The sequence below is a fragment of the Ovis canadensis genome, chromosome 26 (assembly GCF_042477335.2).
Source record: "Ovis canadensis isolate MfBH-ARS-UI-01 breed Bighorn chromosome 26, ARS-UI_OviCan_v2, whole genome shotgun sequence".
Lineage (NCBI taxonomy): Eukaryota > Metazoa > Chordata > Mammalia > Artiodactyla > Bovidae > Ovis > Ovis canadensis.
This window is the reverse complement of record NC_091270.1, coordinates 34,611,004-34,635,857: the sequence shown is the minus strand read 5'-3', so window position 1 is coordinate 34,635,857 and position 24,854 is coordinate 34,611,004. Positions and strand designations below refer to the sequence as shown.

Below are 24,854 nucleotides of genomic sequence, written 5' to 3'. Positions count from 1 at the left end.
CCTTCTAGCCGAATAATAATACACACAATGTGGCATTTTCAGTAGGCAAGACATTTCACATTAGAATACATTACTCTTTTCTTGAATAAAATGACCCAGTTACTAAGGAAACCATCTTTGGAGGAAGTGCTTAACAATCACATTTTATTTAAATCAGGGGCTTACCTTATAGCTCAGTTGGTAAAGAATCTGCCTGTATTGCAGGAGACCTGGGTTCGATTCCTGGGTCAGGAAGACCCTCTGGAGAAGGAAATGGCAACCCACAGGTGTATTCTCACCTGGAGAATCCCATGGACAGAGGAGCCTGGCAGCCTATAGTCCATGGGGTCGCAAGAGTCAGACACAACTTGTTGACTAAACCACTATTTAAATAAATCCTCCAGTAGGAAATAGAGAATTCATTGCCTTTACTTAGAAGAAGGCTGTGTAAGTAGTTACATGTCACGTTTATTTGTGCCGCTCACTGCTCACTGCATTTCCTTATTGGAAACATTTTATTTCCACATCACAGTTTGCAAAAAGACTTTCAGGTTTCAAAATTCTGTATCTCCTTTGGCTTACTTCTCTCTTGATTCCACTGAGGCTTTATTAATGGTTCACTTCATATCATCTCCATCTTTGTAAATTTTCTTTAGAATGTTCATTCATTCCTCACTAGGATCTGTTTCAATGTCATAGGAAGTCTAATCTTTCTCTTTGCGTTTTTTTCAACCTGAGTCAGGTAGTTCCACTGTGTGTTTTCTGCTTTCTTTATGTAGATAAGAACTGTATCTGTCTTGACCTTTTTTGAACTGCCTGCCACAGAGATGGGTTTCAAGAGATTGTTCATAATCATGGAGTAACTCTTCCCATTTAAATTCTTTACCGAAAGATCAAATGACCTCTCTGTGAAATGTACCTGCACGTTCTCAGTGGGCACTTAATGAACTCCAGTGAAGTTAATGTAGATTTTCATACACTTGTCTGACTGATTCCATCCGTAATTACTGAATTTCACTGTATATGTTGTTTTAATAAGAGCAACCACAGCAGCTAGCTTTTCGTTTTCTAAAAGTTTTGCTTACTTCTGTGATTTCTGCTGCATCTTGTTTTTTAGTTCTGTCTCAATCTTGGGTTTTTCAGCTGTGAGGGGATCAGATACTCTTTTTCTGGTGGCCTTTTCCAGCAGCACTTTCAGCTCTTCTAGATCTTTCTGTAGCTCTTCCTAATTGAAGCCATGGTTGGGCTGTGGCAGGCAAGACCCCGGCTGCAGTGGCACAGGGACAAGAACAGGAAATGCCACCCTGAACATGCTCACCCCGAGCACAGACTGCACTGGCCTTGATCATTCATCTTTTTAAAAATTTTTTTATCAAATAAAAGATTCTTTAAATTCTGTGGTGCTTTATAATTTTCAAAAATTACACATACATTGTTTCATATAATTGCATTATTGCCCCTCCCCTTTTACCTCTCCCCAACTGGTAAGCACTAGTTTGTTTTCAATATCTTTGAGTCTACTTCTTTTTTGTTTGTTAACTAGTTTGTTTTATTTTTCAGATTCCACAATATGAGTGATAGTGTACAGTATTTTGTATTTCTCTATATTATTTCACTAAGAATCATGCTTTCCAAGTCCATCCATTTTACTACAAATGGCAAAATTTCCTTCTTTTATATGGCTGAGTAGTAGTCCATTATATATATTTATATACCACTACTTCTTTATCTATTCATCCTGATAGAAGGAAATGGCAATCCACTCCAGTACTATTGCCTGGAAAATCCCATGGACAGAGGAGCCTGGTAGGTGTCAGTCCATGGGGTCGCCAAGAGTCGGACATGACTGAGTGACTTCACTTCACTTCTTTATCTATTCATCCTGATAGACACTTAGGTTTCTTCCATACCTTGGTAAATGATGATGCTATAAAGATAGGAGTGCATGTATCTTTTCCATTTCTGTTTTTTGGATATATAGCCAGAAGTGGAATTTCTAGGTCATATCAGTTCAGTTCAGTCACTCATTTGTGTCTGAATCTTTGCGATCCCATGGACTGTAGCATGCCAGGCCTCCCTGTCCGTCGCCAATTCCCGGAGTTTACTCAGACTCATGTCCATTGAGTTGGTGATGCCACCCAACCATTTCATCTTCTGTCATCCCCTTCTCCTGCCTTCAGTCTTTCCCAGCATCAGGGTCTTTTCAAATGAGTCAGTTCTTCCCATCAGGTGGCCAAAGTATTGGAGTTTCAGCTTCAACATCAGTCCTTCCAATGAATATTGAGGACTAATTTCCTTTAGGATGGACTGGTTGGATCTCCTTGCAGTTCAAGGGACTCTCAAGAGTCTTCTCCAACACCACAGTTCAAAAGCATCGATTCTTAGCCACACAGCTTTCTTTATAGTCCAGCTCTCACATCCATCCATGACCACTGGAAAAACCATAGCTCTGATTAGACGGACCTTTGTTGGCAAAATAATGTCTGCTTTTTAATATGCTGTCTAGGTTGGTTGCAGCTTTTTTTCCAAGGAGCAAGCGTCTTTTAATTTCATGGCTACAGTCACCATCTGCAGTGATTTTGGAGCCTGAGAAAATAAAGTCTGTCAGTGTTTTTCCATCTATCTGCCGTGAAGTGATGGAACCAGATGCCATGATCTTAGTTTTCAGAATGTTGACTATTAAACCAACTTTTTCCCTCTTGTCTTTCACTTTCATCAAGAGGCTCTTTAAAACTAGGTCATATAGTAATGACCTAAAAATAGAACTACTCTAGTTTTAGTTTTTGGAGAAACTGCCATATTGTTTGCCACAGTGGCTTCAACAATTTACATCCCCATGAACAGTGTACGAGGCTTTCCTTTTCTCCACATCCTTCAAGATCATTTGTCTTAAATACTACCGAGAGCACTTTAAACATGTTACCAGGGACTTCCCTGGAGGTCCAGTAGTTAAGAATCTGCCCTGTAATGTGGGGAACTAAGATCCCACATGCCATGAAGCAACTAAGACTGTGTGACAATGAAAGATCTCACATGATGCGACTAAGACCCAGCACAGCCAAATAAATAAATCCTTAAAAAACACATCACCAAGCACATTTCTTTTTTCCTTTCAAGAGGATGTTAACTGCTCATTAGACGGTCTGGCAAAATCAGAATCTTTATGCAGAAAATTTATGTCAATTGGCATAAATTGGCATAATATTCTTAGACAGGATTTTCATATAACTTTGTGTTAAACTCTCAATACTCTATTATATACCTTTACTTCTGTTTTCAGACAAAATTTAAATCAAGTTCCCTAAAATTATGCCGTTTTATGCATTTTTAAAATTATACCTACATCTTTTTTCTTAGCCTACTCGATTTTTCAGTACTAGATACAGAAGGAAGACGAAGGCAAATTGTGCAGCCATATGAAACTTCACTGTGCTTTATGGCACACTGACATATTCATAGAAATGGTATTTAAGTGTACCAATGATTATGTTGGAAAGGGTGGTTCAAATACTATCTACACAGCAAGCATCAAGAATAAGACTTGGATAACCTGTTTAGTATGAAGAGTCAGCATCAGTAATCGAATTGTTTATCAGAATAGCTGAAGTTCTTGGCAAGCTGCGGACTTTTTCTAATCTCCTACCTAACATTCCTGGGTTCCTGAGGTGGAGACTTGATTTAAAATCATTGCAGCTTAACCACCCAATCCTGAATGAAATCTATCACACATATTATCCAGAACAGGTATGACTTGATTTAATAAAGCTGAATATTCAAAGGTTTGCACTAAAAAAGCAAGAAATATGGAAATAATGTTCCATTAAAAAAAAAGCAAAAACATTTTCCAGAAGTATTTACCAATGAGTTGCTTAATTAATTTTTAAAAAGACAGTATATCTAAAATGTAATCTGAGTTTCAAAGCTTTGATTTTTGTTCATATTTTCAGGAAGAAATCTAAAGAAAGATGAAACAGATGGAAATGAGAAGTTGTGCAAAACTGTTACATGATTCCTTCCCTCCAGCAGTTTTCTTTATCACACTAAATAAGATTACATGCTTTATATGTTTTGCTTTTATATAGAAAACATGTCAAATTATTACCTTTGACTCAAAGGTATAATGATATTTTATTCTATTACAAAACTATAAGTGCTCCCATTTAATCTAATTGTCCCCACATATAATGTCAAAGTCAAATAGTTATCTTAATTATCTCTCACTTTGCACTTACCTTTCTGTTTCTCTGTGAAACGTTTTTGGTGTCTTGTTGAGCCCCTGACACCACAGGCATGTGAGAATCTGAAGAGTCACTTTACAAAAAAGTCCTTCTGTCTCTTTCTGCTTTCTTTGATAAGGCATATGGTTCTGACCTGAGAATTATTTTTATAATTTTTAGTTATATATTTGGCTGTGTTGCGTCTTAGATGTGGCACGTGGGATCCTCTAGTTGCAACTTGCATGCTCCAGACCCCACTGGCTCAGTATTTGTGGCTCGTGGGTGTAGTTGCCCCGAGGCATGCAGGATCTTTGCTCCCAGACCAGGGATCCAACCTGCATCCCCTGCACTAGAAGGTGGATTCTTACACCGGGAAAGTCCTTCTGACCTGAAAATTGTCAATTCAGTTCAAATCACTAATCCTTAAATACATCTTTTGTTGTTGTTCTGACTTCGTATTCCTGCATAGTTCCATTTTACATCAGTTCAATTCAGTTCAGTCGCTCAGTTATGTCTGACTCTTTGCCACCCCACGGACTGCAGCACGCCAGGCCTCCCTGTCCATCACCAACTCCCGAGTTCACTCAAACTCATGTCCGTTGAGTCAGTGATGCCATCCAACCATCTCATCCTGTGTTGTCCCCTTCTCCTCCTGTCTTCAATCTTTCCCAGCATCAGGGATTTTTCAAATGAGTCAGTTCTTCACATCAGGTGGCCAAAGTAAACCTTTCTAATTTCCTATTCAATGCTTCCAACCAGTTGTTTCTCAAATTTGTGGTAAATTCATTAATCTCTCAATAAACACTAAGCACTTACTCTACATGCTGGGTGACTAGCAAAAAAATAATTCCTGCCCTGTCTTATGGGAGAGGAATTCAGTCTTATGGGAGAGAAAAAATGAAGATGGAAGGGAAAAGTTAAACAAAGTGACTGTCTTATAAAACAACAATAGATTTTGCTTATTCCATGCTCAACCCTCTGGTTGAATATTGTGGCTGTTTCACCAACCTCAGTTCCACTCCTCCATTATGCAGCAGCCGTGTGGCTTGGATGAGCCATAGCCTCATCCTTAGTCCCATCTCGAGGTAGTCCCTTGTTGGCCTGATATTTTAAGGTTATCGTAGTCCTCTTGCCCCCGTGCTTGGTTTTGGCCTGAGTCACTCGGACTCCTGAATTCAATAGGCCATGGTTTGAATCTCAGAGCTTTTGCTCTATGATTGAGGCAATTGTCTTTTTTCTTCTAACAGGAAAGAGTAAGCTGTTAGTCTCCACTGTTAGTGGCATTCATGCTCTAAACTTGAAGTGAGCCGTTTACGGATGAATAGATACTGTGGACATCAGAGGAGAGATGGAAAGAAACTGGGTCATTATGGCATTGTTAAGCAACTAGATCAACCAACCACAGAGCCTGTCCAACAACTGGACTCTTTGTTACTATGAGCCACTAACTCTTGTTTATCATTTAAGCCAGTTCAGGTTGGTTTGCTTGCAAGTTGAGTTGTTGTACCTGATAGCACCTTAACTGCTATACACATAGAAATAGGTTTGTCTACCTTCTCAAGAGCAGAGGAGAATTTATGAAGCTATATATTTACAAAACTATAACACTTAGGTTTCAAGGTCTCCACTTGCTCAGGCATCTTCCAAACTTTCTACCTAATTTTACACTTGTAATTTTGGATATGTTTCCTTAAAGAGGACCATCCAAATTGTATAAGCTTTAGGCCTTACAAAACCATTAGATGTTTTAGAAGAGAAAATTTTCACCTTTCTCCCCCGTCCCTTTAACATGTTTCCCCAGAGGAAGGGTAACTTATCTAACTGGTAGATAGCTGGATGGGTCACTGCATGTGTGTGGCCTGGCTTCTCTAGCTCTCTCATTCAGATCTGTCTGCCTATAGTGGTCAGCCCTACTGACAAGAGCAGACGGGAAAGTAGTTGCTGCCTTTGACTATGTCTTCCAAAATTGGCACCTATCCAACAAATTTTTAAAAGTATAGTGTTGACACAATGGCTGTGAAGACTCTGAAGAAAGCATCATGAAAGGCTGGCTCTGGGAGACACTAAGAGAAAGTAATTTAAAAATGGAGGCTTTTGTACATACTTGCATCTTCCACCTCCCAACCTAGCCTACCCTGCCCTTGGTTTACTCCCTGTCGTGTTAGAAATCGTGCCCCTAGGAAGCAGTTTGCATTTGTCAAATGACTGAGTGCATAAATTCATTCCAGAAGAGGAGTTGGTGCCTCATCTTGGCCTCAGGTCCCAGCAGTTTTCTCTTTTCCAGCTTAATTAGTAGTAAAGCTGATGTTGATTCTCACCTGATGCCTGTGTGTATTTCTCAATCATTTCCCAACCAGGAAAGGTGAAAAGGATGATTCTCACCCTGAAATGACAACATAAGTCAGCAGTAGCAATTATAGTAACATATGTATAAGAAGTACTAAATGACCTACTAAAAGTACAGAGCAGATCAGTATGAGTCATTAAAGCTATTCATGCACGCAGGGCAGAAATAGAGGCATAGATGTAGAGAATGGACTTGTGCACAGAGGTGGGGGGAAGGAGAGGGTGGGATGAACTGAGAGAGTAGCATCGAAATATATCCATTACCATGTGTAAAATAGATACCTAGAGGGAAGCTGCTGTATAACACAGGGAGCTCAGCCCAGTGCTCTGTGATGACCTAGAGGGATGGGATGGGGGTTGGGGGTGGGAGAGAGGCTCAAGGGGGAAGCGGATATATGTATATTTATGGCTGATTCACGTTGTTGTATGGCAGAAACCAACACAACATTGTAAAGGAATTATCCTCCAATTAAAAGAAAAAGATACACATGCAGTAAAATAGGAATTTCTAATCAAAGGTAGTTCACAACTGAAAAAGAAAATACTACTAACGTAAATAGCTACCATCTTATGAGGTCAACCACAATTCACATATGTATTCTACCATGTATATTATATATATTCAGTTATATTGGATTGAATCATGAAATTGCAGAATTGGCAATTTTATATGGGCTTTCCTGGTGGCTCAGTTGATAAAGAATCTGCCTGCAGTGTTTGTAGGTTAATGAGTAGTTGACTGTCAACACTTTTATATGGTCAGCCTCTTATTACTGACACCCCAAATACTCACAATTATTTGACTTGACTTGGAAGCTGGGGCCATCACTCAAGATCATCTGTAGACCCTGATGGCTCCTGCTTTTCCTCACCCTTTGAAGATTTTCCACATCTGGCTCACTATCACTCTTTCAAATATGATTCCTGTCAATATTCTTACTGATTGCAATGTCCACAGAAACAATTTTTCCAATATCCTGGTTTTTCATGGTTTTTTTGACCTCTTCTCTTTTTTCACCTCAAACGCCCAGTTCCATTGTCATGTCTTCATCATTGGAGCACTTCACTTTGTTTCTGGAATACCAGTCATTTTTGGTTCTTCTATTCCTCACTGGACAAGTGTATTCAGTGTCCTCTGTTGGCTTCTGTTTCTCAACGGACCTCTATCTGTGGGGTGCCCCAGAACCTGGTCTGCAGATTTCTTTTTTTCTTTACCTATGCTCTCGCTTCCCTGCTGAGTATCTTTTCAGTGATTTCTCATTATTCCTACAGTCAAGTCCAGAATTCTCAACCGTCGCTCAGAAGGCTCTGCTTAGAAACCAGATTGCTTCTGATTTTCTCTCTGGAAGGCATTATTGCTTATCACACCCCCTCAATCATTCCCTTTAAAGCAGTTCCTCCACAATGCCCCACTTTTTTTTGCCTCAGTGTTCCTACTCACTGGCTTCCTATACATGGGATGTTCTTTCTCATGCTTGTCCTTGCATATGTAACTCCTGAGAGTTCAGCTTAACTTATGTCCTCTTTAGAGAAGCCTTCTCTGACTTACAACTGTATAAACCAAGTTTGGTCCCTGTTATTCAGTTCTCAGCTATCCTGTACTTCTCCTTGTCAGTTGTTTGTACCTATAATTATTCAGTTATTTATTATTTGTTTGAAGTTTGCCTTCCTTAATCTATAAGTCCTCTCAAGACAGGGGTCATGTCTATGTTGTAATTATTGTATCTGCAATAGCTGGTGCAATGCCTGACATAATGATGGTGTATAATAAATGTATGATGATTAAGTGACTGATTATTTACAGAGCTCAGGATCCCAACTTCTGTAAGTAATGAAACTTTGTGGGGAGCACACTTCAAATTCTAACTGAAGTTCTACAAGCCTGTCCTTTTCTCCTGTTCCCTCAACCAGACTTCTTTCACTCTTTCTGTCTGTGGTATTCGTGGTCTCCAACCTTCTTGTAGAAAGTCTGCAGTTGGTGATGGGCATTGGAAGAAGTGTGAATTCTTGAAGCAAGACTGGATCAAGGACCTGGGGAGATACACCTCGGGTATTGGGCTTTTTCCTCAGAATATCTCTGAAATAAGCTTGCTTTCTGTTCTCCAGACTCTAAAATAAAATTTTAGAGATCCTCTCACACAACCAACCACAATTCTATACTTCATTTTATTAGGATCACATAGGAAAAGATGGGATATATTCCTGGATGTTAATATTGCACCTGTATCTCAAATCTGAAGGAGTGGTATCTGTGAATTGTAGGATATGCATCTATTCAGTCAAAGTGATTAAAACATATAAAGAGATGTGGATTCAATCCCTGGGTAGGGAATGTTCCCTGGAGGAGGAAATGGCAACCTACTCAGTATTCTTGCCTGGAAAATTCCATAGACAGAAAAGCCTGGCGGGCTACACCATCAGTAGAGTTGCAGAGAGCTGGACGTGACTGAGCACACATGGATGCACACACAAGAAACAAAACGCTACTGAAATCTAATAAACAGAGAGGGCTTGGAATTGAGAAGGTATATTTCAAAATGTTTAAAAATGAGAAGTGTTCTTGTTAAAAGAATGAGTGGTAGTGCTCCTGAAGGGTCATTCAATGTTAGAGATAAGGATTTCCAGTCTAGGAAGAAGGTAGCGAAAGCACAATGCTTAACCTCGCTGGCCTGTAGTTAATTTAAGGTGGAGCAAAAGATCAGCTGAGCTTTAAGGCAGCTTTAACTTAGTTAAGCTAAGCTTTAACTGCTTTAAGGGAGTTCATTGAATGGTCAGGATACTATCAGTACTGAAGTTGATGAAACCGAGGATGGGAGGCTCCGTGAAGAGAAATACTGAGAGCTAGGTTCCTGGAGGGTTGAGAATGCCAATGAAGAGCAGTATGGTACTGCAGAGGTAATGGGTGTGGATGGTATGTGCTTCAAGGCCTGAGCTGATGGGTGGGGATAATGAGAATCTTCAAAACTGGTACTTGGGCTGTGGTGCAGGATTCTCTGACTCTGGGTTCACAGGCATGCAAGCTGAATTCAGCTTGAGAAGAGTCAGGAGGGGCATTTTCATGGGAGAGTCAAGAGGAAATTTGTCTATTAGAAATTTTTATTTACACCTCTGCTAAATGCTTAAGTCTTTGTCCGTTTTTCTGTATTATGGAAAGAGCACACCAGTGAGGAATGAAAAAGGCAGTAAAAGGAACATGGAAAAAGAAAAATTGGTAACCACAGGTTGGCAGGTGGGAGAGGCTAAAGAGTCTGTGATGGACATATAGAAGGTCTCCTGGAGAGCAGTTTTGGACTAAAAATGAAAAACACAGGGGCATACAAGAAGCTTTCTGTAGGAACTGGGGAATAAATTATTTTCCCAAACAATAGAAAGAAGTGATACACATGCATAATTCCTGCTGCTTTGCTTTAAAGATGACCTATACTAGGAAATGGCAGCTTTCTCCAGTATTCTTGCCTGGGAAATCCCATGGACAGAGGAGCCTGGTGGGCTACAGTCCATGGGGTCATAAAGAGTCAGACACGACTGAAGCAACTGAGCATGCGCATGTACAACTTAAATTTCCAGGTGGTGCAGTTAGTTAGGGAACTAAGGTTAGAAACCATGACTTGATTCCTTACCTTGGAGTCTACTTTTCTCTAAGTTTCCACCTTTTTAAAGGAGTAAAGAGAGGATCGAGATAAAGATGGCGGAGGAATAGGACAGGAAGACCACTTTCTCCCTCACAAATTCCTCAAAAGAACATTTCAACGCTGAGCAAACTCCACAAAACAACTTCTGTAGGCTGACAGAGGACATCAGGCAACCAGAAAAGCAGATCATTGTCTTCAAAAACAGGTAGGAAAAAATATAAAAGATGAAAAAGGAGACAAAGGAGGTGGGGAGGGAGCTCCGTCCCAGGAAGGGAAGCTCATCCTGGGAAGGGAATTTTAAGAAGAGAGGTTTCCAAACACCAGGAAACACTCTCCCTGCCGAGTCTGTGGCAAGCCTTGGATACACAGAGGGCAACATAACAGGAAGGAAAAAATAAAGAAATAATTGAAACCAACAGATTACAAGCCCAACAGTAACTCCCCCAACGGAAAAGCAGCACAGACGCCTGCATCCGCCACAACCTAGTGGGGGCAGGGCAGGGATGTGTGGGAGGCGCGGGCTGCAGAGCTTTGTAAGAATCAGGCAGGAACGCCCCTCGCGCAACCAGAACGATCTAACCTGGGCTAGCAAACCAGACTGTGGGATAGCTACCGCACGAAAAGCTTGAACATAAGACACCGCCAGGACCCAGAACGAAGGACGGAACGGAATAAGCTGGCTGCCGCTGGGGACAGGCAGCCAGAGCCGTAAGGACTGGAAAGGGGCAATTGCAGACCCGGAGAGACTTTATTTACCTAACTGCAAGCAGGCTCCTTTGCTAAGACTTCTGGGGGTGCTGGACAGTCACCATCTGCCTCCCAAGGGGCGCCAGTGGTCCACCCAGAAAGCTGAGCAGCAGCGGCAGAAAAGGTGACAAGTCGCGACGATCGCGCTCGCCAAACTCCTGAGCTACTCGGACCTGGGAAGGGCACAAAGCGCAGTCCCAGCCAAATCTGTGCCTCTGAGGGCTGCCTGAGCGCCGAACCTGAGCGGCTTGGACCGGGGAAGTGCACGCAGCCTAGGGCCGGCCCCAGACGGTTCCTGGCTGAACATCGTAGAGCCGGAGCGGTTTGTGCGCCGCGAGAAGGGACAGGTCAAGCGGGGCTGAGACACTGTGTGCACACGACAGTGCTATTTGTTTGCAGCATCCCCCCTCCCCACAGCGCAACTGAACTAGTGAGCCTAAAAAACCAGCAAACAGAAGAAGTTAAACAGAGGGAACCACCTTGGAAGTGATCCCACGCGGCCCACAACATCAGAGAAGGGTCAGATATTTTTACTATTTTTAAAATCATTCCTTTTTTTTTTTTTTGCTTTTTTTTTCTAACTTTTTAAAATTGTTAAGTCTTCTATTTCTCCTCTAATTTTTATTTCTATAACCTACTATTACTATTTAAAAAAAAGACTTTTTTTTTTTTTAAGGCAAACACCATATATAGTCTTTGGATGGTTGATGGTGGTTTTTTGGTTTGTTTTAAATAATTCTTGTGTGTTTTTTTTCTTCTCTCTCTCTCTCTTTTTTTTTCCTTTCTTCCTTTTTCCTTCTGCTTCTTTTCTTTAATATTGTATTTCTGAAAATCCAACCTCTACTCTAGATTTTCAATCTTTGCTCTTAGGTTTTTGTTGTCAATTTTGTACATTTAAAAACCCAAACTTCACTACCCAAGTTTACCTGAGAGCGAGATTACTGGCTTGACCACTCTCTCCTCCTTTGGACTCTCCTTTTTCTCCACCAGGTGGCCTCTGTCTCTTTTCTCCCCCATCTCTTCTCTATCCAACTCTGTGAATCTCTATGTGTTCCAGACGGTGGAGAACACCTAAGGAACTGGTTACTGGCAGGATTTGTCTCTCTCCTTCTCATTCCTCTCTCTTATCCTCCTGGCCACCTCTGTCAACTTCCTCCCTCTCCTCTTCCCCGTATAACTCCGTAAATACCTCTGAGTGGTCCAGACTATAGAGCGCACATAAGGAAGTGACTACTGGCTAGCTTGCCCTCTCCTCTTTTGATCTCACCGCATCTCATTCCAGTTACCTCTAACTACCCCCTCCATCTTCTCTTCTCCTTGTAACTCAGTGAACCTCTCTGAGTGTCCCTCAATGTGGAGAAACTTTTCATCTTTAACCTAGATGTTTTATCATTGGTGCTGTATAGATGGAGAAGTCTAGAGGCTACTGTAAAAATAAAACTGAAAGCCAGAAGCAGGAGGCTTAAATCCAAAGCCTGAAAACATTAGAGAACTCTTGAATTCAGGGAACATTAAGCTATAGGAGCTCATCAAATGCCTTCATACCTACACCGAAACCAAGCTCCACCCAAGGGCCAACAAGTTCCAAAACAAGACATACCACACAAATTCTCCAGCAACACAGGAACACTCCCCTGAGCTTCAATATACAGGCAGCTCAAAATTATTCCAAAACCTTTGATGTCTCATAACCCATTACTGGTCACTCCACTGCACTCCAGAGAGAAGAAACCCAGCTCCACCCACCAGAACTCCAACACAAGCCTCCCTAACCAGGAAACCTTGACAAGCCACTGATAGAACCCCACCCACAGTGAGGAAGCTCCATAATAAAGAGAACTCCACAAATTACCAGAATATAAAAAGGCCACCCCAAATGCAGCAATATAACCAAGATGAAGAGACAGAGGAATAATCAGCAGGTAAAGGAACAGGAGAGTTGCCCACCAAACCAAACAAAAGAGGAAGAAGTAGGGAATCTACCTGAGAAGGAATTCCGAATATTGATAGTGAAAATGATCCAAAATCTTGAAATCAAAATGGAATCACAGATAAATAGCCTAGAGACAAGGATTGAGAAGATGCAAGAAAGGTTTAACAAGGACCTAGAAGAAATAAAAAAGAGTCAAAATATAATGAATAACGCAATAAATGAGATCAGAAACACTCTGGAGGCAACAAATAGTAGAATAACGGAGGCAGAAGATAGGATTAGTGAAATAGAAGATAGAATGGTAGAAATAAATGAATCAGAGAGGAAACAAGAAAAGCGAATTAAAAGAAATGAGGACAATCTCAGAGACCTCCAGGACAATATGAAACGCTCCAACGTTCGAATTATAGGAGTCCCAGAAGAAGAAGACAGAAAGAAAGATCATGAGAAAATCCTTGAGGAGATAATAGTTGAAAACTTCCCTAAAATGGGGAAGGAAATAATCACCCAAGTCTAAGAAACACAGAGAGTTCCAAATAGGATAAACCCAAGGCGAAACACCCCAAGACACATATTAATCAAATTAACAAATATCAAACACAAAGAACAAATATTAAAAGCAGCAAGGGAAAAACAACAAATAACACACAAGGGGATTCCCATAAGGATAACAGCTGATCTTTTGATAGAAACTCTTCAGGCCAGGAGGGAATGGCAAGACATACTTAAAGTGATGAAAGACAATAACCTACAGCCCAGATTACTGTACCCAGCAAGGATCTCATTCAAATACGAAGGAGAAATCAAAAGCTTTACAGACAAGCAAAAGCTGAGAGAATTCAGCACCACCAAACCAGCTCTCCAACAAATTCTAAAGGATATTCTCTAGACAGGAAACACGAAAAGGGTGTATAAACCCGAACCCAAAACAATAAAGAAAATGGTAATGGGATCATACTTATCAATAATTACCTTAAACGTAAATGGGTTGAACGCCCCAACCAAAAGGCAAAGACTGGCCGAATGGATACAAAAACAAGACCCCTCTATATGCTGCTTACAAGAGACCCACCTCAAAGCAAGGGACACATACAGACTGAAAGTGAAGGGCTGGAAAAAGATATACCATGCAAATAGAGACCAAAAGAAAGCAGGAGTGGCAATACTCATATCCAATAAAATAGACTTTAAAACAAAGGCTGTGAAAAGAGACAAAGAAGGCCACTACATAATGATCAAAGGATCAATCCAAGAAGAAGATATAACAATTATAAATATATATGCACCCAATATAGGAGCACCGCAATATGTAAGACAAATGCTAACAAGTATGAAAGGGGAAATCAACAATAACACAATAATAGTGGGAGACTTTAATACCCCACTCACACCTATGGACAGATCAACTAAACAGAAAATTAACAAAGAAATGCAAACTTTAAATGATACATTAGATCAGTTAGACCTAATTGATATCTATAGGACATTTCACCCCAAAACAATGAATTTCACCTTTTTTTCAAGTGCTCATGGAACCTTCTCCAGGATAGATCACATCCTGGGCCATAAATCTAAACTTGATAAATTCAAAAAAAATCGAAATCATTCCAAGCATCTTTTCTGACCATAATGCATTAAGATTAGATCTCAATTACAGGAGAAAAACTATTAAAAATTCCAACATATGGAGGTTGAACAACACACTTCTGAATAACCAACAAATCACAGAAGAAATAAAAAAAGAAATCAAAATATGCATAGAAACTAATGAAAATGAAAACACAACAACCCAAAACCTGTGGGACACTATAAAAGCAGTGCTAAGAGGAAAGTTCATAGCAATACAGGCATACCTCGAGAAACAAGAAAAAAGCCAAATAAATAACCTAACTCTACAACTAAAGCAACTAGAAAAGGAAGAATTGGAGAACCCCAGAGTTAGTAGAAGGAAAGAAATCTTAAAAATTAGGGCAGAAATAAATGCAAAAGAAACAAAAGAGACCATAGCAAAAATCAACAAAGCCAAAAGCTGGTTCTTTGAAAGGATAAATAAAATTGACAAACCATTAGCCAGACTCATCAAGAAGCAAAGAGAGAAAAATCAAATCAATAAAATTAGAAATGAAAATGGAGAGATCACAACAGACAACACAGAAATACAAAGGATCATAAGAGACTACTATCAGCAGTTGTATGCTAATAAAATGGACAACGTGGAAGAAATGGACAAATTCTTAGAAAAGTACAATTTTCCAAAACTGAACCAGGAAGAAATAGAAAATCTTAACAGACCCATCACAAGCACAGAAATTGAAACTGTAATCAGAAATCTTCCAGCAAACAAAAGCCCAGGTCCAGACGGCTTCACAGCTGAATTCTACCAAAAATTTCGAGAAGAGCTAACACCTATCCTACTCAAACTCTTCCAGAAAATTGCAGAGGAAGGTAAACTTCCAAACTCATTCTATGAGGCCACCATCACCCTAATACCAAAACCTGACAAAGATGTCACAAAAAAAGAAAACTACAGGCCAATATCACTGATGAACATAGATGCAAAAATCCTCAACAAAATTCTAGCAATCAGAATCCAACAACACATTAAAAAGATCATACACACTGTGACCAAGTGGGCTTCATCCCAGGGATGCAAGGATTCTTCAATATCCACAAATCAATCAATGTAATTCATCACATTAACAATCTGAAAAATAAAAACCATATGATTATCTCAATAGATGCAGAGAAGGCCTTTGACAAAATTCAACATCCATTTATGATAAAAACTCTCCAGAAAGCAGGAATAGAAGGAACATACCTCAACATAATAAAAGCTATCTATGACAAACCCACAGCAAACATTATCCTCAATGGTGAAAAATTGAAAGCATTTCCCCTAAAGTCAGGAACAAGACAAGGGTGCCCACTTTCACCGCTACTATTCAACATAGTTCTGGAAGTTTTGGCCACAGCAATCAGAGCAGAAAAAGAAATAAAAGGAATCCAAATTGGAAAAGAAGAAGTAAAACTTTCACTGTTTGCAGATGACATGATCCTCTACATAGAAAACCCTAAAGACTCCACCAGAAAATTACTAGAGCTCATCAATGAATACAGTAAAGTTGCAGGATATAAAATCAACACACAGAAATCCCTTGCATTCCTATACACTAATAATGAGAAAGTGGAAAAAGAAATTAAGGAAACAATTCCATTCACCATTGCAATGAAAAGAATAAAATACTTAGGAATATATCTACCTAAAGAAACTAAAGACCTATATATAGAAAACTATAAAACACTGATGAAAGAAATCAAAGAGGACCCTAATAGATGGAGGAATATACCATGTTCATGGATCAGAAGAATCAATATAGTGAAAATGAGTATACTACCCAAAGCAATTTACAAATTCAATGCAATCCCTATCAAGCTACCAGCCACATTTTTCACAGAACTAGAACAAATAATTTCAAGATTTGTATGGAAATACAAAAAACCTCGAATTGCCAAAGCAATCTTGAGAAAGAAGAATGGAACTGGAGGAATCAACTTGCCTGACTTCAGGCTCTACTACAAAGCCACAGTCATCAAAACAGTATGGTACTGGCACAAAGACAGACATATAGATCAATGGAACAAAATAGAAAGCCCAGAGATAAATCCACACACATATGGACACCTTATCTTTGACAAAGGAGGCAAGAATATACAATGGAGTAAAGACAATCTCTTTAACAAGTGGTGCTGGGAAAACTGGTTAACCACTTGTAAAAGAATGAAACTAGATCACTTTCTAACACCGCACACAAAAATAAACTCAAAATGGATTAAAGATTTAAATGTAAGACCAGAAACTATAAAACTCCTAGAGGAGAACATAGGCAAAACACTCTCAGACATAAATCACAGCAGGATCCTCTATGATCCACCTCCCAGAATTCTGGAAATAAAAGCAAAAATAAACAAATGGGATCAAATTAAAATTAAAAGCTTCTGCACAACAAAGGAAAATATCAGCAAGGTGAAAAGACAGCCTTCTGAATGGGAGAAAACAATAGCAAATGAAGCAACTGACAAACAACTAATCTAAAAAATATACAAGCAGCTTATGCAGCTCAATTCCAGAAAAATAAATGACCCAATCAAAAAATGGGCCAAAGAACTAAATAGACATTTCTCCAAAGAAGACATACGGATGGCTAACAAACACATGAAAAGATGCTCAACATCACTCATTATCAGAGAAATGCAAATCAAAACCACAATGAGGTACCACTTCACACCGGTCAGAACGGCTGCGATCCAAAAATCTGCATGCAATAAATGCTGGAGAGGGTGTGGAGAAAAGGGAACCCTCCTACACTGCTGGTGGAAATGCAAACTAATACAGCCACTATGGAGAACAGTGTGGAGATTCCTTAAAAAATTGCAAATAGAACTGCCTTATGACCCAGCAATCCCACTTCTGGGCATACACACCGAGGAAACCAGAATTGAAAGAGACACATGTACCCCAATGTTCATCGCAGCACTGTTTATAATAGCCAGGACATGGAAACAACCTAGATGTCCATCAGCAGATGAATGGATAAGAAAGCTATGGTACATATACACAATGGAGTATTACTCAGCCATTAAAAAGAATTCATTTGAATCAGTTCTGATGAGATGGATGAAACTGGAGCCGATTATACAGAGTGAAGTAAGCCAGAAAGAAAAACACCAATACAGTATACTAACACATATATATGGAATTTAGAAAGATGGCAATGACGACCCTGTATGCAAGACAGTAAAAAAGAAACAGATGTGTATAACAGACTTTTGGACTCAGAGGGAGAGGGGGAGGGTGGGATGATTTGGGAGAATGGCATTCTAACATGTATACTATCATGTAAGAAATGAATCGCCAGTCTATGTCTGACGCAGGATACAGCATGCTTGGGGCTGGTGCATGGGGATGACCCAGAGAGATGTTATGGGGAGGGAGGTGGGAGGGGGGTTCATGTTTGGGAACACATGTAAGAATTAAAGATTTTAAAATTAAAGAAAAAAAGAAAAAAAAATAAAGGAGTAAAGAGACATGCTTTATTTTCTGTATTCTCTCCCTTACAATTCCACTTAGTATCTGAGGACCAGGATTAAGAAATAGCATGATGGAAGAATAAACACTGATTAGTAGTGCTACACAATTTTTATCTCTGCAGCACTCAGGACAGGATTGCAAAACCTCATCAGATTTGCAGAACACTGTGAGGATGCCTACAGGTTTTAATTTACAAGTCCTCATTGTACACTCTGAAAAGAAAATCTAGGGATTCCTTTTTTATGCAATACAAAGGCAGGGTTGAAACATGAGTTCAAATGGAAAGAATGCTTATTGTTTTTCCATCATGGAAAATAAGCCTCTGTAATGGATTAAGAGAAGTAGCCCAGTGGCAAAATATTAAACAGAAATAGATCAAATAGTGCCAGAGATTTTCCTAGGGGTGAGGTATTAATACATAGGAAATGTCATAAAATAAAACTTGCCTTAACACCATTTTCCTTATGAAATATGCATAAAAACCACCTGTATCAGATGTTAATATTAGGGGATGTGTAGTGAAGATTATAAAGGAAATCTGTACTATTTTGGGAACTTTTCTGTAAATCTAAAATTATTCAGAGATTTTCTCCACCTCTCTCTCTGGTGTGAGGACACAGCAAGAAGATGACCAGCAAACCATGAAGAGACTCTCACCAGGAACTGAATCAGCCAGTACCTTGTTCTCGGACTTACCAGTCTCTGGAATTGTGATAAATAAATGTCTTTTGTTGAAGTAAAAAAATAAAATCAAAACAAAATAAAAACCAAAACAATATCCACACTAATAGATGGATGAGGAAAAAGAGAAAGTAAAGGCATGAAATTATTCTTTTTCTCATTTTCTTACTAATCTTTTAATTAAATGAAATGGATTTCAAGATGAGTGAGTCTGAAAAAATTATCACAGAGGTTACCTGCATTATACCCCTTAGGCTAATATTGATAATAATAATACCATAGACGAACAATAACTTGAAAAGTCATTTTGATGTTTTTCACCTGTTACGAAAGCTATCATGCCATAATTTAGTTAATAAAATATGTTAAGCTAGCATATTTTAATAATTCTTCTGTGTCATAAGAATTTGGAGCAATTGAGTAAATATAATTCCTGCAAAAAAGAGTTGAAGCTATACACTAGAGTTGACCCAGGAACTCCACAGCATTTGGGTGGGTACTGGGCCATCTGGTACGCTGAGTCCATTTTAGGACTTCAGTCCTATTTTAAGATATTTGAATATTTTAACTATTCTTTCTGTAAGATGTTGAGTTTTGTATCTGTATCTAGGAAAGTCCAGGCAGGTCCTTAATTTGGGGAAGAGTGGGCAGAGAGTAAGAGTTTGAGTAAGTCATGGTAGAGCAGCTGGACTAGACTAACTCTCTCACACGACAGAAATTAAACTTTGGATAAGAGTAACCGAAAGTATGTAGAAACTCGAGAGGAGTTAATTCTAGTAAGAAGGAAATCACATTCTTAATATTTTTTCAACTTAGGGCAGGCCCCAGGCAGTGCCACTAAGAGTCAATACTCAAACAGAAACCTTACTAAAACTTAAATCTTACTTGAGGAATCTGAGGACAGAGCAATAGTCTAGACACAAGGTGAAAATCCTGAGAAAAGGGGAAAGTTACAGAGGGTAGCCACACAGCCCAAATCTCCCACTAATCTCAGAACTCCACATCCTTGAGGCAGACTTCAAGCAGCCCAGCTAAAACTGAAAGAATGGAAGGGAGATTTCAGTTGTGGCCCACTGTGGGGAGACAGAATTTGGAGCTTGAGATCAACCAAATTAAACAATATCAACAATCAACTACTAAATAATATCAACAAAAATTCTTCAGAGGGACAAAACAGAATCCACAGTTTCTACAATGTATTATTCACAACATCCAGGACACAGTCTAATTAAATCAGATATATGAAGAACATAAAAAGGAAAGGCAAGCAGTGGTGACTGACCCAGATATTGGAATTAGTAGACAAGGATTTTTAAGGGAGCTATTATAACTCTGCCTAAAAACAAAAACACCAAAAAAGACTTTTAATGAATGGAGAGGAAATTTCAGCAGAGAAAAAGAAATTTTAACAACAAAGCAAAACCCACAGGAGGATTGGTTTCTAGAAGTGAAGAATAGTGTCTGAGACGAAAGAGTGATGGGTTTAACAGCAGCTTGGAGATGATAAAAGAGTGAGTCTGTGAACATGAAGATAGAAAAATCTTCAAGATGATCTAATGTGAAAATGTGTGAGCAGTCAAAATTGGGTGTGGGGAGCTTTTTATTTGTACTTTTATTGTATATAGCATAACTTTTCATAAGTTTACTAGACTAGTAAGTCAGGGGAATGTTTCATCAGAATGCATCTTTAAAATTTTTATTTGTTTTTGTCTGCACTGGGTCTTCGTTGCTGCGTGCTTTCCTCTAGTTGCAGCAAGCAGGGGCTATTCTAGTTGCTGTGCACTGGCTTCTCATTGTGGTGGCTTCTCTGGTCACAGAGAGCAGGCTCTAGGGCGCGTGGACTCAGCAGTTGCGGCTCCCAGGCTCTAGAGCACAGGCTCAACAGTTGCAGTGCAGTTGCTCTGCCGCATGTGGGATCTTCCTAGGTCAGAGACTTAAACCGTGTCTCCTGCATTGGCAGGTGGATTCTTTACCACTGAGCTACCAGGGAAGCCCAGAACGTATCTTGATTTTGACAGTGCTTTAAACAAAATTTATCCTGATAAGCTTATGTACACGATGGAAAAATGTGGACCACATGGCTCTCTGTACATTCACTCTTGATCTCTGCCACTCTCCGAGACTGACTTCAGTGCTATAATGGGGGTTGTATAAAATGCAATGCTCAAAACCGGGAAGGAACACTCACCTGTTACCTGCGATTTTTTACTTGTTATCCTCCTTCACTAGTATATAAACTCCGTGAAGGCAGGAAATGCCTCTCTGTATCCTCCTAGTTGCTGAGACCTGAAATTAGTCCTGTTCTCTTGAACGGGGACAGACACTGGGTTAATGTGAAGATGAGCATGGTGACAAGAAATCCAGGGATGTATTACATTCAGACATTCCGGTTAACAAGATGTTTGCTCCAGGGAAATCAGTCAGCTGGCAGTGGGGCCCTGGTGCCAAGCTAGTCTTGGAAAGAAGACTTAAGTCTCTTGTGTGCTTAGTTGCTCAGTCATGCCCAACTCTTTGCGACCCCACGGACTGAAGCCTGATAGGCTCCTCTGTCTATGGGATTCTCCAGGCAAGAACACTGGAGTGGGTTGCCATGCCCTCCTCCAGGGCATTTTCCCAACCCAGGGATTGAACCTAGATCTCTCACATTGCAGGTGGATTCTTTACCAGCTGACCCACCAGGGAATCTCAGTCTCTTGAGGGTAGTGTTTCTCCAAGTGTGGTTCAGAGGCCTGCTTCAGAATTACCTGGAGTGCTTGTTAAAAATTGGGGGACTAATCTTAGATTTGTTAAGCCGGCACCTCTAAGGATGGGTCTTGGAGAACTACAGGTATCCTAGACAATTCTTATGTATATACATTTATTTTTAGGGGTTGGGGAGCTGACAAAAGCAAGGAATGGACTAAGTCCTAGGGCAAGTTTCACAATCTTGGCACCACTGGCAATTTGACTGGATAATTCTTTGTTAAATTATTTGGGGGGGGGTGCTGTCCTGTGCATCGGAGGATGTTTAGCAGTATCCCTAGTTTCTAATCCTCTAAATCTCAGATTATCCCCTCCTCTCCCAGTTGTGACAACCAAAAATGTTTCCAGACATTCCAAAATGTCCCCTGTGGGCAAAATTGGCCCTGCTTGAGAACCACTCCTTTGAGGGATCAGAAGGAGGAGAAGGCAACATTGGAGAATGTTCAGCTGTTGGAACTAGGATGCCACGTTAGGGTGAGAGCTACAATAAGAGTTCCTCTACAAGCCTCGTCGTGTTGGTGGCTTAGCAACCTTTTTGTAGAGGGGCCATACGAGTCTAGAGTTGGTGACAGATGGAATATAGAGGCTGAGAACTAGACAGGGTGTCACACCAGGTCTTGGTCATGGCTGAGCACTGGAATCAACATGGAATTGTAAAAACGTAAAAATGCATCAGCCAGCCTTAGCTCTACTGAAGCGGAATTTCCAGTGAATTTCCAGGTACTTGGTACACAAACTGGATTCAGGAACAGTCACAGGGTTAGATGACATCCTGAGTACTGTGTTCAGGAACTCAGAAGGAGACAGTTCAGTTCAGTCGCTCAATCGTGTCTGATCTTTGCAACCCTATCGACTCCAGCACGCCAGGCCTCCCTGTCTATCACCAACTCTCGGAGTTTACCCAAACTCATGTCCATTGAGTCAGTGATGCCATCCAACCATCTCATTCTCTGTTGTCCCCTTCTCCTCCTGCCTTCAATCTTTCCCAGCATCAGGGTCTTTTCCAATGAGTCAGTTCTTTGCATCAGTTGGCCAAATTACTGGAGTTTCAGCTTCAACATCAGTCCTTCCAATTAATATTCAGGACTGATTTCCTTTAGGATGGACTGGTTGGATCTCCTTGCAGTCCAAGGCACTCTCAAGAGTCTTCTCCAACACCACAGTTCAAAAGCATCAATTCTTCAGCACTCAGCTTTCTTCATAGTACAACTCTCACATCCATACATGACTACTGGAAAAACCATAGCTTTGACCTTTGTTGGCAAAGTAATGTCTCTGCTTTTTAATATGCTGTCTAGGTTGGTCATAACTTTTCTCCCAAGGAGTAATTCACAGCTGCAATCACCATCTGCAGTAATTTTGGAGCCCAAAAAACGTCTGTCACTGTTTCCACTGTTTCCCCATCTGTCATGAAGTGAAGGGACCAGATACCATGATCTTAGTTTTCTGAATGTTGAGCTTTAAGCCAACTTTTTCACTCTGCTCTTTCATTTCATCAAGAGGCTCTTTAGTTCTTTGCTTTCTGCCATTAAGGGTGGTGTCATCTGCATATCTGAGGTTACTGATATTTCTCCTGGCAATTTTGATTCCAGCTTGTGCTTCATCCAGCCCATTGTTTCAGTCCAGAAGGAGACAGACTGGGCATAAAACTGCCTGGGCAAAGCAGACCTCAGCAATGCTTAGTGTCTGAACCTCTTTAATAGCTCCCTTTCCATCCCACAAGTGAGAATGAAAGCATTACATCTAGTTATGGCTAGATGATTCTAAGTATGGAATTTCCCCAGTTTTACTCTTAGCCTCTGTTCTGAACCTACTCTCTCTTTTGTGATGTTTCCTGTTTTCACCCCACTGCTTAATGCAATTTCTTTCTCTCTGTTCAGCCCCCTTGTCCTGTTATTTGCTTGGCTTGTGTATGATCTGGGCAGTTTCAGAGGTAGAATCAAAGCCTTGCTGATAGACTGGGAGTTTCTAACTTCCTTTTAAAGGCACTGCTCAGACACCTATTGTATTAAGAAATGGAAAGTTAAGACTGTAAAGCAGTAAGACAGCTTCCACAAACTGCCCAAGAAATATTAGTTTCATACAGTAGACCTTCATCCTTTTGACAGGAAATCCAGAAAAAAAAAAAAAATTCTGTGCCACTTTCCAAGTACCTCCATGGAGAAGCTCAATTAAACTTGATTTCAGTTCAGTTCAGTTCAGTTCAGTTGCTCAGTCGTGTCCGACTCTTTGCGACCCCATGAATCGCAGCATGCCAGGCCACCCTGTCCATCACCAACTCCCAGAGTTCATTCAGACTCGCGTCCATCGAGTCAGTGATGCTATCCAGCCATCTCATCCTCTGTCGTCCCCTTCTTCTCCTGCCCCCAATCCCTCCCAGCATCAGAGTCTTTTCCAATGAGTCAACTCTTCGCATGAGGTGGCCAAAGTACTGGAGTTTCAGCTTCAGCATCATTCCTTCCAAAGAAATCCCAGGGCTGATCTCCTTCAGAATGGACTGGTTGGATCTCCTTACAGTCCAAGGGACTCTCAAGAGTCTTCTCCAACACCACAGTTCAAAAGCATCAATTTTTTGGTGCTCAGCCTTCTTCACAGTCCAACTCTCACATCCATACATGACTACTGGAAAAACCACAGCCTTGACTAGATGGACCTTAGTTGGCAAAGTAATGTCTCTGCTTTTGAATATACTATCTAGGTTGGTCATAACTTTTCTTCCAAGGAGTAAGCGTCTTTTAATTTCATGGCTGCAGTCACCATCTGCAGTGATTTTGGAGCCCCCCAAAATAAAGTCTGACACTGTTTCCACATCTATTTCCCATGAAGTGATGGGACTGGATGCCATGATCTTAGTTTTCTGAATGTTGAGCTTTAAGCCAACTTTTTCACCCTCCTCCTTCACTTTCATCAAGAGGCTTTTTAGTTCCTCTTCACTCTCTGCCATAAGGTGGTGTCATCTGCATATCTGAGGTTATTGATATTTCTCCTGGCAATCTTGATTCCAGCTTGTGTTTCTTCCAGTCCAGCGTTTCTCATGATATACTCTGCATATAAGTTAAATAAGCAGGGTGACAATATACAGCCTTGATGTACACATTTTCCTATTTGGAACCAGTCTGTTGTTTCATGTCCAGTTCTAACTGTTGCTTCCTGACCTGCATACAGATTTCTCAAGAGGCAGGTCAGGTGGTCTGGTATTCCCATCTCTTTCAGAATTTTCCACAGTTTATTGTGATCCACACAGTCAAAGGCTTTGGCATGGTCAATAAAGCAGAAATAGATGTTTTTCTGGAACTTTCTTGCTTTTTTGAGGATCCAGCAGATGTTAGCAATTTGATCTCTGGTTCCTCTGCCTTTTCTAAAACCAGCTTGAATATCAGGAAGTTCACGGTTCAAGTATTGCTGAGGCCTGGCTTGGAGAATTTTGAGCATTACTTTACTAGCGTGTGAGATGACTGCAATTGTGCAGTAGTTTGAGCATTCTTTGG

General features: G+C 40.3%; 1 pseudogene; it reads right to left on the bottom strand.

The window, feature by feature from the left end:
• Positions 1–533: 533 nt before the first annotated feature.
• LOC138431029 (calcyclin-binding protein pseudogene) lies at positions 534–1,099 on the bottom strand (annotated as a pseudogene).
• Positions 1,100–24,854: the final 23,755 nt, after the last annotated feature.